We start from the raw sequence: 14,813 nt of genomic DNA on the forward strand, positions 1-14,813 counted from the left end.
CCTGCATGGTTAGTCTGTCTTCTCTGAGCCGTGTGTCCATAGGCTGACCCTGCATGGTTAGTCTGTCTTCTCTGAGCCGTGTGTCCATAGGCTGACCCTGCATGGTTAGTCTGTCTTCTCTGAGCCGTGTGTCCATAGGCTGACCCTGCATGGTTAGTCTGTCTTCTCTGAGCCGTGTGTCCATAGGCTGACCCTGCATGGTTAGTCTGTCTTCTCTGAGCCGTGTGTCCATAGGCTGACCCTGCATGGTTAGTCTGTCTTCTCTGAGCCGTGTGTCCATAGGCTGACCCTGCATGGTTAGTCTGTCTTCTCTGAGCCGTGTGTCCATAGGCTGACCCTGCATGGTTAGTCTGTCTTCTCTGAGCCGTGTGTCCATAGGCTGACCCTGCATGGTTAGTCTGTCTTCTCTGAGCCGTGTGTCCATAGGCTGACCCTGCATGGTTAGTCTGTCTTCTCTGAGCCGTGTGTCCATAGGCTGACCCTGCATGGTTAGTCTGTCTTCTCTGAGCCGTGTGTCCATAGGCTGACCCTGCATGGTTAGTCTGTCTTCTCTGAGCCGTGTGTCCATAGGGCTGACCCTGCATGGTTAGTCTGTCTTCTCTGAGCCGTGTGTCCATAGGCTGACCCTGCATGGTTAGTCTGTCTTCTCTGAGCCGTGTGTCCATAGGCTGACCCTGCATGGTTAGTCTGTCTTCTCTGAGCCGTGTGTCCATAGGCTGACCCTGCATGGTTAGTCTGTCTTCTCTGAGCCGTGTGTCCATAGGCTGACCCTGCATGGTTAGTCTGTCTTCTCTGAGCCGTGTGTCCATAGGCTGACCCTGCATGGTTAGTCTGTCTTCTCTGAGCCGTGTGTCCATAGGCTGACCCTGCATGGTTAACTATTCATCATTCTAAAGACCGACGGGAAATATGCTGACACACACACACACAAGACAACCATTCCAGACTCTAGGAGTTGGGGCCATATGAATCAAGAGTCTTAAGTGGTCTAGGATCAGTTTTGCCTTTTCAATTCCAATAAATAAGATGACATGGACAGGAAGGACCTGATCCTAGCTCAGCACTACTGTGAGGAGCTTGATTCATACCGTCCATACAGGCCCTGGACCAGAGTAAAAAACAGAGTCTCTATAGGATTCAATACTACATTTAACAGTTTTCCTGATAATAAACTTCCATTACATTGGTGGATTCAAATCAAATCCATTTTATTTGTCACATGCGCCGAATACAACAGGTGTAACCCTTAGAGTGAAATGCTTACCGACAAGCTCGTAATCAACAACGCAGTTTAAAGAAAAATAAGAGTCAAGAAAATATGTACTAAATATACTAAAGTTAAAAAAAGTAACACAATAAAATAACAATAACGAGGCTATATAGAGGGGGTACCGTGCACAGAGTCAATGTTAGTCGAGTATACTACATTTAACAGTTTTCCTGATAATAAACGTCCATTACATTGGTGTTCATAACCACAGAGAAACAATATAATCCTGTTGTCGTCTCACCTGAACTCCCCAGCTGTTTATAGAACCTGTACTCCAGGTGAAGCTGTGGGGCCCGGGACTTGATGGGCTCCTGGAAAGGAGATAAACATGATGAAGGTTAGAGGTCAAACAGCAGCATGATGAGGGTTAAAGGTCAAACAGCAGCATGATGAAGGTTAGAGGTCAAACAGCATGATGACGGTTAGAGGTCAAACAGCATGATGAAGGTTAGAGGTCAAACAGCATGATGAAGGTTAGAGGTCAAACAGCATGATGAGGGTTAAAGGATAACCTCATCACAGGAAAGAGACTGTGTGAATCATCTTTATACAGCAATCGATGCCAATAGCTCAGTTGTTGGGTGAATGTGTGTGTAGGACTAAGCACGGGTGTGGGGTTCAGGGCCACACGGGGGTTGAGTCAGTCATTCATGACACTCACATCTCTCCACACAGCGCACAAGCAAACCACAGAGGAGAGGGCTTTCTGAGCAAGCGTGTGTAAACCAAAAACCAACAAGCCAAAACCAACAGATTGCTTTTAAACCAACAGGACGTTGTGAACAGCTAGCCCGGAGCGGAAAGGGAGGACAAGGAGGTTTGCTCCGAGCAGAACTCGGCTAGTTGAAGTGAACGTCTGTGCCTCGCATAATCCCTTAGTACTGTTTGTCCATCTTGAGACGCCGTAGCCAAAAAAGAGTCAGAATGGATCTAAAATAAATCTGTCATTCATTTTGAGGTTTTTTTCCTGAGGATGTTTTAGTTGCTCAGTTTGACATCTAAGGTATTTGGTGCAGTATTTCTCAAGTTAAAAAATGTTCATGAAAACGAGTCGTCTCTTGTTTAATGACAACAAAGACTTTATTGAAGAATCTCTACTGTTGACCAATCACCAACACAGGAGCGTAGACTTCGGCTACCGAACTTCGGCTTGCCTCGAGAAAAAATGTAATGTGCACGAACAGCTGAAAAAATGGATGGGAAGCATTCGGGAAGACTTTAGGTCTACCTGCCCTTCTACAGAGGAACATGCTCGTAGGCTAGGCTAGATAACGCCATGCCACGCTCCGGTCTCTCCCAGGTCCTGTGTTTCCAAGGTCCTGTCTTGTACAACATATCAATCTCCCTCCTGTCTCTCCCAGGTCCTGTCTAGTACAACAGATCAAGACCACTCCGGGTCCTGTCTCTCCCAGGTCCTGTCTAGTACATCAGACCAACCACCCTCCTGTCCCTCCCAGGTCCTGTCTTGTAAAACAGATCAACCACCCTCCTGTCTCTCCCAGGTCCTGTCTTTCCTAGGTCCTGTCTTGAAACAGATCAACCACCCTCCTGTCCCTCCCAGGTCCTATCTTGTAAAACAGATCAACCACCCTTCGGTCTCTCCCAGGTCCTGTCTTTCCTAGGTCCTGTCTTGAACAACAGACCAACCACCCTCCTGTCCCTCCCAGGTCCTGTCTTGTAAAACAGATCAACCACCCTCCTGTCTCTCCCAGGTCCTGTCTTTCCTAGGTCCTGTCTTGAACAACAGACCAACCACCCTCCTGTCCCTCCCAGGTCCTATCTTGTAAAACAGATCAACCACCCTTCGGTCTCTCCCAGGTCCTGTCTTTCCTAGGTCCTGTCTTGAACAACAGACCAACCACCCTCCTGTCCCTCCCAGGTCCTGTCTTGTAAAACAGATCAACCACCCTCCTGTCTCTCCCAGGTCCTGTCTCTCCCAGGTCCTGTCTCTCCCAGGTCCTGTCTCTCCCAGGTCCTGTCTCTCCCAGGTCCTGTCTCTCCCAGGTCCTGTCTCTCCCAGGTCCTGTCTCTCCCAGTCTGTCCCTCCCAGGTCCTGTCTTACTCCCAGCTCCTGTCTCTCCCAGGTCCTGTCTCTCCTAGGTCCTGTCTTTCCCAGGTCCTGTCTCTCCCAGGTCCTGTCTCTCCTAGGTCCTGTCTTGAACAACAGATCAACCACCCTCCTGTCCCTCCCAGGTCCTGTCTCTCCCAGGTCCTGGTCTCTCCCAGGTCCTGTCTTTCCTAGGTCCTGTCTTGAACAACAGATCAACCACCCTCCTGTCTCTCCCAGGTCCTGTCTCTCCCAGGTCCTGTCTCTCCCAGGTCCTGTCTCTCCTAGGTCCTGTCTTGAACAACAGATCAACCACCCTCCTGTCTCTCCCAGGTCCTGTCTCTCCCAGGTCCTGTCTCTCCCAGGTCCTGTCTCTCCCAGGTCCTGTCTCTCCCAGGTCCTGTCTCTCCTAGGTCCTGTCTCTCCCAGGTCCTGTCTCTCCTAGGTCCTGTCTCTCCTAGGTCCTGTCTTGAACAACAGATCAACCACCCTCCTGTCTCTCCCAGGTCCCGTCTCTCCTAGGTCCTGTCTCTCCTAGGTCCTGTCTCCCAGGTCTGCTCTCTCCCAGGTCCTGTCTCTCCCAGGTCCTGTCCCTCCCAGGTCCTGTCTTGAACAACAGATCAACCACCCTCCTGTCTCTCCCAGGTCCCGTCTCTCCCAGGTCCTGTCTCTCCTAGGTCCTGTCTCTCCCAGGTCCTGTCTCTCCCTAGGTCCTGTCTCTCCCAGGTCCTGTCTCTCCTAGGTCCTGTCTTGAACAACAGATCAACCACCCTCCTGTCTCTCCCAGGTCCTGTCTCTCCCAGGTCCTGTCTCTCCCCCAGGTCCTGTCTCTCCCAGGTCCTGCTCTCCCTAGGTCCTGTCTTTCCTAGGTCCTGTCTCTGAACCTAGGTCCTGTCTCTCCTAGGTCCTGTCTCTCCCAGGTCCTGTCTCTCCCAGGTCCTGTCTCTCCCAGGTCCTGTCTCTCCCAGGTCCTGTCTCTCCCAGGTCCTGTCTCTCCCAGGTCCCGTCTCTCCCAGGTCCTGTCTCTCCCTAGGTCCTGTCTCTCCCAGGTCCTGTCTCTCCCAGGTCCTGTCTCTCCTAGGTCCCGTCTCTCCCAGGTCCTGTCTCTCCTAGGTCCTGTCTCTCCCAGGTCCTGTCTCTCCCAGGTCCTGTCTCTCCCAGGTCCTGTCTCTCCCAGGTCCTGTCTCTCCCAGGTCCTGTCTCTCCCAGGTCCTGTCTTGTAAAACAGATCAACCACCCTCCTGTCTCTCCCAGGTCCCGTCTCTCCCAGGTCCTGTCTCTCCCAGGTCCGTCTCTCCCAGGTCCTGTCTCTCCCAGGTCCTGTCTCTCCCAGGTCCTGTCTCACCCTCCTGTCCCTCCCAGGTCCCGTCTTGACCACTCCTGTCTCTCCCAGGTCCTGTCTCTCCCAGGTCCTGTCTTGAGACTCCTGTCTCTCCTAGGTCCTGTCTCTCCCAGGTCCTGTCTCTCCCAGTAAAGTACTAGCTATTCTATATTCGCTACATACAGCTCAACATTATGGGTCCGTTCCAGATACAACTAGTTCAGAAACGTATTATAGAAGTGAATCAGAGGCTCAGTTGGAGTAGGAGTCCTGTTTACTGTACAGCTCAACCTTATGGGTACGTTCCAGACCAGACACACAATCTGTGCAGGCCTGCCCACTACAGAGAGATCAGGCCTGCCCACTACAGAGAGATCAGGCCTGCCCACTACAGAGAGATCAGGCCTGCCCACTACAGAGAGATCAGGCCTGCCCACTACAGAGAGATCAGGCCTGCCCACTACAGAGAGATCAGGCCTGCCCACTACAGAGAGATCAGGCCTGCCCACTACAGAGAGATCAGGCCTGCCCACTACAGAGAGATCAGGCCTGCCCACTACAGAAAGAGATCAGGCCTGCCCACTACAGAGAGATCAGGCCTGTCCACCAGAGAGATCAGGCCTGCCCAGCTACTAGAGAGGTCAGGCCTGCCTACAGAGAGATAGGCCTGCCCACTACAGAATAGGCCTGCCCACTACAGAGAGATCAGGCCTGCCCACTACAGAGAGAAGTGTGTTGATGTCCATCTCAGGGTGTAATGACATCAAGCACTGGGTCAGTTAACAAATTCTGAACTGGGCAGCTAACTGACCTAGGCTACCTGAAAGGCTACCTGGGTCAGTTAGCTACCTGAAAGGCTACCTGGGTCAGTTAGCTACCTGAAAGGCTACCTGGGTCAGTTAGCTACCTGAAAGGCTACCTGGGTCAGTTAGCTACCTGAAAGGCTACCTGGGTCAGTTAGCTACCTGAAAGGCTACCTAGGTCAGTTAGCTACCTGAAAGGCTAGCTAGGTCAGTTAGCTACCTGAAAGGCTACCTAGGTCAGTTAGCTACCTGAAAGGCTACCTAGGTCAGTTAGCTACCTGAAAGGCTACCTAGGTCAGTTAGCGGCCCAGCACAGAATTTGTTTATATGGAAGACCTTTTAATTCAAACCTGGACCTCCAAGCCAGTTCTACTGCATTTTTTCATGCGTCCCCTCTAATCAGGGACTGATTTAGACCTGGGACATCAGGTGGGTGCAATTAATTATCAGGTATAACAGAAAACCAGCAATACTCTGGCCCTCGTAGGGCAAGATTTGAATACCCCTTCCTCATCTCAACAACAGGTAGTGAGTCAGCCACCCAAACCTCTGGGACAGTTTAGTGAGATAGAGTACCTGATAGCTTAGTCTCTGCTAAATGGAATATAGTATTATGTGAGTGATACATACCCTCTGTGATATTTGAGGTAACGTAAAGCTGCTGCACTAGGCTGAGACCAGCCGGCCATATGTAACCTGCTCTCCGCGCCGCTCATTCACAAAACAATTTAGTAAGTGGTATTAAGGAGCTGGAATCTGTAATGCATGCATGTTCTATTTCATAATGAATTATATAACGATAATCTGTTTGAGGCAAATCCATCCCTCCGACCAACCACACTCTCATGAAAAAGGGCGCCCCATATACTGGCGTCTTGCCGAAAATGGTAGAACTCTATTTGTGTTTTTATAACTGTTTTTATCATAGGCCTCCCCTTAAAGAGACCCTAACTCACAGGCCTCTAGATATAGCCTCTAAATCATTTTTTTTACAAAATAGTTGAAGAAGCAGGTGCAGTGGCTGATGGGGGAAACAGATCTGGCACTAAGAACAGTCTGTAGATCATCTTGACCATTTGGGACCGCTTGGCTATTTCGCTGAGGACAGATTATAGCCAAGACTTAATCAATATTTTGTTTTCTCTCATTTACATTGACGTCATTTAGCAGACGCTCTTATCCAGAGCGACTTACAAATTGGTGCATTCACATTATGATAGCCAGTGGGACAACCACTTTACAATTTATTTATTTTTTATAATTTTTTGATTCTAGAGTATATTTGTAATTTTCATTTGTTTTATATATATATATATAATTATTTTTATTATTATTTTTTATTTTTTTATATCTTTAATTTTTTATTATAATAATATTTTTTTTATTATTATGTTTATTTTGTATATGGATATAACCTCTGTGTGATGGGATTGTGAACGCAAATGACCATAACATGCCTGCATACAGCCTACATACAGAGTGGAATTCACTCTGGCCATCTACTCCGATTTCAGAGCCCTCTCGTCTGAGTGTGCCAGAGCGCAGAATAACTGATGAATTTACGAACACGCAAAACCTGTTAAATATGACCAGTGTCAGTAAAAATTCGCAAAAAAAAACATAATTAAATTGTTGCCAGCAGCACAGTTACAGTCACCAACGCTCTGGATAACGTGAAAACAGCCTAACCAGCTCTGCTAGGGCGAGTAAAATGGTCAGAGTGAGGTGTTCTCTCAATTGTGTCTGGAAGTAGCTAGCAAGCTAGCCAATTTTAGCAAGTTAGCTTGGGTGCTTGACTGCCATTTTGAGGTCAGAACGCTTGGATCAACCCTACTCCTCGGCCAGAGCGTCCAGTGTGCTCTCTAAATGCTCAGAGAGCGAAACGCTCTGAATCTACGGACAATCTGCCAACCCTCTGAATTTAAGAACATCCATAGCGCACGCACACTGGCACTCCAGAGTTAATTTACGAACGCACCCTAAATATCTCGATTTGTTGCGAACTTTAAAATAATTCACAGAGGGGATCGAACTTGAACATAATAAACTCACTTTAGAGACCAAAACGGCTATAAAAAATTGTTTTTATTTAAATACGGTAGCTTAGTGGTTAAGAGCGTTGTGCCAGTAACCGAAAGGTCGTTGGTTCTAATCCCCGAGCCGACTAGGTGAAAAATCTGTCGATGTGCCCTTGAGCAAGGCACTTGCATTTACATTTTAGTCATTTAGCAGACGCTCTTATCCAGAGCGACTTACAGTTAATAAAAAAAAAAATTATACTGGCCCCCCCATGGGAATCGAACCCACAACCCTGGCGTTGCAAACGCCATGCTCTATCAACTGAGCTACATCCCTGCCGGCCATTCCCTCCCCTACCCTGGACGACGCTGGGCCAATTGTGCGCCGCCCATGAGTCTCCCGGTCGCGGCCGGCTGCGACAGAGCCTGGATTCGAACCAGGATCTCTAGTGGCACAGTTAGCACTGCGATGCAGCGCCTTAGACCACTGCGCCACTCAGGAGCTCACTTAACCCTAATTGCTCCTGTAGGTCGCTCTGGATAAGAGCGTCTGCTAAATGACTAAAATGTAAAATTGTAAATAGGCTTTCTAGGGCAGACCAGGGCTTTTGTCACCGCTAGGCTGCTATGCAGTAGTCGACCAGCAGAGCTCGTGACTTCACGTTCCAGACCTGACACTGGGGACCTGCTAAAAACCTCCAGGCTTCCGTCATAAGACTATTTAAATGTAATAAAACAATTATCATAACTACAGGGGCCAATTTGGAAAAACAAATCCCTTGTGAATCTTCCTCTGGAATAATGCACATGCAGGGGTAATAATTACATAACCAACGTTTAATACTAGGTCCTGTCTGAATAGGGCTGAAGGCTCCAAAAACTTCCTTTTAGAAACGCCTCTCAGGTCTTTAGATGTTGTACATATGAAATTGTGAAATTATATTCAAATTTGTTCGACTCGAGCGGTTTCAAAATCAAATTTGATTTGTCACATGCGCCGAATACAACAGGTGTAGACCTTACAGTGAAATACTTACTTACAAGCCCTTAACCAACAATGCAGTTTTAAGAAAGAATACCACAAAAAAAAAAAGAAATCACACCAAGAATACAATACAAAATAATAAGAAATAAAAGTTACAAATAATGAAAGAGCTGGTAGGGGAAAGCACTCGATTATACAACATGTAAAGACCTGCATCACTATACTGAGAGCGTTGCCATGTAAAGACCTGCATCACTATACTGAGAGCGTTGCCATGTAAAGACCTGCATCACTATACTGAGAGCGTTGCCATGTAAAGACCTGCATCACTATACTGAGAGCGTTGCCATGTAGAGACCTGCATCACTATACTGAGAGCGTTGCCATGTAAAGACCTGCATCACTATACTGAGAGCGTTGCCATGTAAAGACCTGCATCACTATACTGAGAGCGTTGCCATGTAAAGACCTGCATCACTATACTGGCGTTGCGAAAGACCTGCATCACTGTACTGAGAGCGTTGCCATGTAAAGACCTGCATCACTATACTGAGAGCCGTTCCCATGTAAAGACCTGCATCACTATACTGAGAGCGTTGCCATGCTTAAAGACCTGCATCACTATACTGAGAGCGTTGCCATGCTGAAGACCTGCATCACTATACTGAGAGCGTTTTGCCATGTAAAGACCTGCATCACTATACTGAGAGCGTTGCCATGTAAAGACCTGCATCACTATACTGAGAGCGTTGCCATGTAAAGACCTGCATCACTATACCGAGAGCGTTGCATGTAAAGACCCGCATCACTATACTGAGTTGCCAGCGTGTAAAAGACCTGCATCACTATACTGAGAGCGTTCCATGTAAAGACCTGCATCACTATACTGAGAGCGTTGCCATGTAAAGACCCTGCATCACTATACTGAGAGCGTTGCCATTACAAAGACCTAAATCTACTATACTGAGAGCGTTGCCACATGTAAAAGACCTGCATCACTATACTGGAGAGCGTTGCCATGTAAAAGACCTGCATCACTATACTGAGAGCGTTGCTACATGTAAAGACCTGCATCACTATACTGAGAGCGTTGCCATGTAAAGACCTGCATCACTATACTGAGAGCGTTGCCATGTAAAGACCTGCATCACTATACCGAGAGAGTTGCCATGCGTAAAAGACCGGCATCATACTGAGAGCTGCCCCATGTACCTGGCCATTGACCTGGCCAAGCTTTTTGACTCTGTCAACCACCGCATTCTTATTGGCACAAAATAGCCTTGGTTTCTCTAATGACTGCCTCGCCTGGTTCACCAACTACTTCTCAGATAGAGTTCAATGTGTGGGAATCGGAGGTCCTGTTGTCTGGACCCTATGGCAGTCTCATATGGGGTGCCACAGGGTTCACTTCTTGGGCCAACTCTTTTTCTTCTGTGTATATCCAATGACGTCGCTCTTGCTGCTGGTGACTCTCCAGATCCACCTCTAGAGACGACACCATTTTTGTATACATCTGGCCCTTCATTGGACACTGTGTTAACAAACCTCCAAACGAGCTTCAATTCCATACAACACTCCTTCACAGTAGCCTCCAACTGCTCTTAAACACTAGTAAAACAAAATGCATGCTCTCAACCGAACGCTGCTTGCACCCGCCCACCCGACTAGAATCACTACTCTAGACGGTTTGACCTAGAGTACGTGGACAACTACAAATATCTAGGTGTCTGGTTAGACTTTAAACTCCTCCTTCCAGACTCGCATTAAGAATCTCCAATCCAAAGTTAAATCTAGAATCGGTTCCTATTTCAAAGCAATCAAAGCCTCCTTCACTCATCTGCCAAACATGCCCTGTAAAACACTGGACTATCCTACCGATCCTGACTTGGTGATGTACATTTACAAAATAGCCTCCAACACTCTACTCCAGCAAATTGGATGTTGTCTCTATCAGCAGTGCCATCCGTTTTGTCTCCCAAAGCCCTGTTAAACTACCAACACTGTGACCTGTCTCTTGTTGACTGGTCCTCACTAACATATTAATTCGCCAAACCCACTGGCTCCAGGCCATCTATAAATCACTGCTAGGCAAATCCCCGTCTTATCTTAGCTCATTGGTCACCATATAGCAACACCCACCCACGTAATCTGCGCTCAGCGGGTATATCTCACTGGTCATTCCCCAAAGCCAACACCTCCTTTCAGCATTCCTTCCAGTTCTCTGCCACAATGACTGGAACAAACTGCAAAAATCTCTGAAGCTGGGAGACTCTTATCTCCCCTCACTAACTTTAGGCATCAGTTGTCAGAGCACCTTACCGATCACTGCACCCACAGCCCATCTGAAATTAGCCCGCCCAACTACCTCTCATCCCTATATTGTTATTTATTTTGCTCATCTGTACCCCCAGTATCTCATTATTGGCACATCATCTCTTGCACATCATTCCAGTGTTATTACTAAATTGAAATTATTTTGGCACTATAGCCTATTTTATTGCCTTACCTCCATAACTTGCTAAATTTGCACACTGTATAATAATTGTATTTCTGTTGTATTTTTTTGATTTTTTGTTTTGTTTTCACCACATGTAACTCTGTGTGTTGTTTTTATCGTACTGCTATGCTTTATCTTGGCCAGGTCGCAGTTGTAAATGAGAACTTGTTCTCAACTGGTTTACACTAAATAAAGGTGAAATAAAAAAAAAAAAAAAAAAAATGTAAAGACCTGCATCACTATACTCGAGAGCTGTTGCCATGTTGAAAGACTCGCATCACTATACCGAGAGCGTTGCCACTGTAAAGACCTGCATCACTATACTGAGAGCGTTGACATGTAAAGACCTGCATCACCTGGACAGAGCCGTTGCCATGTAAAGACCCATCACTATACTGAGGTTGCCATGCTAAAGACCTGCATCACTATACTGAGCGCGTTGCCATGTAGAAGACCTGCATCACTATACTGAGAGCGTATGCGTAGAAGACCTGCATCACTATACTGGAGAGCGTTGCCATGTGAAGACACTGCATCACTATACTGAGACGTTGCCATGTAAAGACCTGCATCACCTATACTGAGAGCGTTCAGCATGTAAAGACCGCATCACTATACCGAGAGCGGTTACCAGTAAAGACCTGCATCACTATACTGGGTAGAGACGTTGCCATGTCATACTGCAGAACGAGAAAGGCTATTGGTGATCGAAACAAACCAAGTGAAAAAGGGTCATTAAAATACAGTGGTCAGGTCTAATAGACATCTGGTTGGTTGTTTTAGCTTAAAACAACTATGTGGCCATTGGGCATAATTTGCAAAAAAGTGGGCATGTCCCAGTGTTGCCAACTCCCTCAGTAAGGAGGGCATGGCTATTGGCTGTCCCTAAACGCCGCGAAATGACGTCATCACCTAATTTCCATAATTGGTCATGTGCATGTAATTGCTGATGGACGCTGTAGGGAGAGAGGAGGAATAACGTTGTGGGGGGTGAGGTGGGACGAGGCTGACTTTTATGACCAAAATTATCCCTATTTACACTTTGTAGTCAATTGACACTAGCGAATAAGAATATTTCTGACTCCGTTTAAAACCATAGAAGTTGGCTCTAAGGGGCAGCTGACCAAGGACGCCTTTAAAAGGTGATGTGTAATTGTGGTACGTAACCTCATTTACTCACCAGTTTGATGGACCACATGACATTGGTGCACAGGGTTCGCGTTAATGCAGAATTGGCATGCGAAAACAAAAAACAGAACGCCAATTATTATTTTTCTCATTCTGAAAATGGGTAACATGTTATATTTAAATAGACTCGGCTGGATTATTAGAAACATCTCATCCATCCTCCAAACCCTCTCTCTCTCTCTCTCGCTCTGTGGGGAGGGTGTATTTGTATGGAAGTCAACTGTTAGTGGCACTTGGAATGTGTTCCCAGCTCACGCTGTGGTCCCTCCTGGTGTCCAGCGTTACCACTGAAAAGGGGATTAGGTTGCAAGAACTGAAAATAAACTCTCCTGCATAGGCAGTGATCACCTAGAGACACTAATGACAATATCAAATGGGGGCACCGGAGTCCCGACACACGTTGACTTTGCTAGGGTCAGCACTTTTGGCCAGGGTGGTGAAATTAGAAAATAAACATGGCAAAGAGGGAGGGAGATGATGGGAGTAAGATAAGCTAAGGTGCACACTTATTTTATGTTGACAATGTTTGCCATGTGACCGTTTTCACACTAGTTTGTTGGCTGGAGTTCGAACCTAGAGTGATTATTTGTTGCATTGTGGTTACAATGAAGAATGCTGAAAGAATGATATCAGAATACTATAAATAATTAATTAATTGGACGCGTGTTGCAAGCGTGTCATTATTCCAACGCACTTATAGCGTTCTTATTTCACGTCAACCCTGTCGAGACTAGGCTACAACACGGCTATAATATCGTTTCAGATTAATGGGATTATTGTTTGAGATTATAATTACATAGGTCCGTGTAGCTCAGTTGATAGAGCATGGCGCCTGCAACGCCAGGGTTGTGGGGTTCGATTCCCATGGGGGGCCAGATGAACTCACCAACTGTAAATCGCTACTGGATAAGTGTCTGCTAAATGACTAAAATGTGAAAAATAGGGTAAAGAACTACCCGCTCTTGAACTGACCCGGATTATCCTGCATTCTAGAATAGAGTGGACCCATGTATTTATTGTCTGTAGTTTAATTTGAACACAGGTGAAATCTATTAAAAAGACAGATTTTGGAGGGTCTGTGTTTTGAAAATGCAGATTGTTGACCCCCTAGTCTACCGCTTAACCTCATGTTTATATCCCCATATTACTAAATAGTCTATCGTAACCCTCGTAGTCATAATGTTATAGAATTAGGTCCACTCACCAGTTTGATAGCCATATTCATTAGTGTACAGGTTCTTCCCCCAGGACGAAGCTCTCCAAAGTTCCCACAGCCGATTCTTCTTCCCGACCCTGGAAGTTAGGGCCCACCATGACACCCCAGAGTTGCTCCCCGAGCTCGCGACTGCCATGCCCGGACCGGCTCCCTCCAGTCTTCGACATGTCTCTTCCCTTCCTCTGCCTCCCCCTTTCCTCCGCCTCCTTCTCTCTTGTCAAAGATCCTAAGCTTGTAGACCCGGCCTCTCATTACTCCGCTGCCATGCAGTCCTCAGAGCCGACAAAACATCCCCACCCAGGGACCGGAGGGGGCGTGAGGGGAACGGAGAGGTGGAGAGAACCAGGTCACCAAGCAGAGCGCAGGGCTAGTACTGAATGTGGGAGTGGGAATATAAACATGAGGCCTCACGGACTTCAACGGTTGGAGCTGGATAACTAATAAATGTAAAGGGCTTAACCGAGTGAGGGTAGAGCGTAAAGATCAGAGTGAACTGATGAACCATCCTCTTCTGTGGGTTTGGGGCTTCTCTCTCTCTCTCTCTCTCTGCTCCAATCACCCACCAGCATCAAAGCTGCATCTCAACCCTAGGACTGACTTGCAGGCTCACACTAAAAAGGAATGAAGAGAGCCTATCCTAGCTAAAGGAAGGAAGCCTATCCTAGCTAAAGGAAGGAAGCCTATCCTAGCTATAGGAAGGACGCCTATCCTAGCTAAAAGGAAGGAAGCCTATCCTAGCTACAAAGGAAGGAAGCCTATCCTAGCTAAAGGGAAGGAAGCCTATCCACGCTAAAGGAAGGAAGGGCCTATCCCTAGCCAAAGGAAGGAAGGAAGCCTATCCTTAGCTAAAAGGAAGGAAGAAATATCCTAGCTAACGGAAAAGGAAGCCTATCAGCTAACGGAAGGAAGACTATCCTAGCTAAAGGAAAAGGAAGCTATCCTAGCTATAGGAAGAGGAAGCCTATCCTAGCTATAGGAAGGAAGGAAGCCATCCTAGCTATGAGAAGAAGGAAGCCATATCCAGCTAAAGGAAGGAAGCCTATCCTAGCTAAAGGAAAAGCCTATCCTAGCTAAAGAGGAAGCCTATCAGCTAAAGGAAGGAAGCCTATCCTAGCTATAGGAAGGAAGGCCTATCCTAGCTAAAGGAAGGAAGCCTATCCTAGCTAAAGGAAGGAAGCCTATCCTAGCTAAAGGAAGGAAGCCTATCCGACAAGAAGGAAGAAGCCCATCCTAGCTTAAGGAAGGACGCCTATCCCAGCTATAGGAAGGAAGGACGCCTATCCCAGCTTATAGGAAGGAAGGCCTATCCTAGCTTATAGGAAGGAAGGAAGCCTGTCCTAGCTAAAGGAAGGAAGGAAGCCTATCCTTAGCTAAAGAAGGAAGAAGGAAGCCTATCCCTAGCTATAGGAAGGAAGGCCTATCCTAGCTAAAGGGAAGGAAGCCTATCCTAGCTAAAGGAAGAAGGAAG

General features: G+C 47.0%; 1 pseudogene; it reads right to left on the reverse strand.

Moving 5' to 3' along the window:
• LOC121535673 overlaps positions 1-13,597 on the reverse strand; it is an 83,260-nt pseudogene extending 69,663 nt beyond the window's left edge.
• Between the last annotated feature and the right edge of the window lie 1,216 nt (positions 13,598-14,813).

Source organism: Coregonus clupeaformis, unplaced genomic scaffold, assembly GCF_020615455.1.
Source record: "Coregonus clupeaformis isolate EN_2021a unplaced genomic scaffold, ASM2061545v1 scaf0573, whole genome shotgun sequence".
Lineage (NCBI taxonomy): Eukaryota > Metazoa > Chordata > Actinopteri > Salmoniformes > Salmonidae > Coregonus > Coregonus clupeaformis.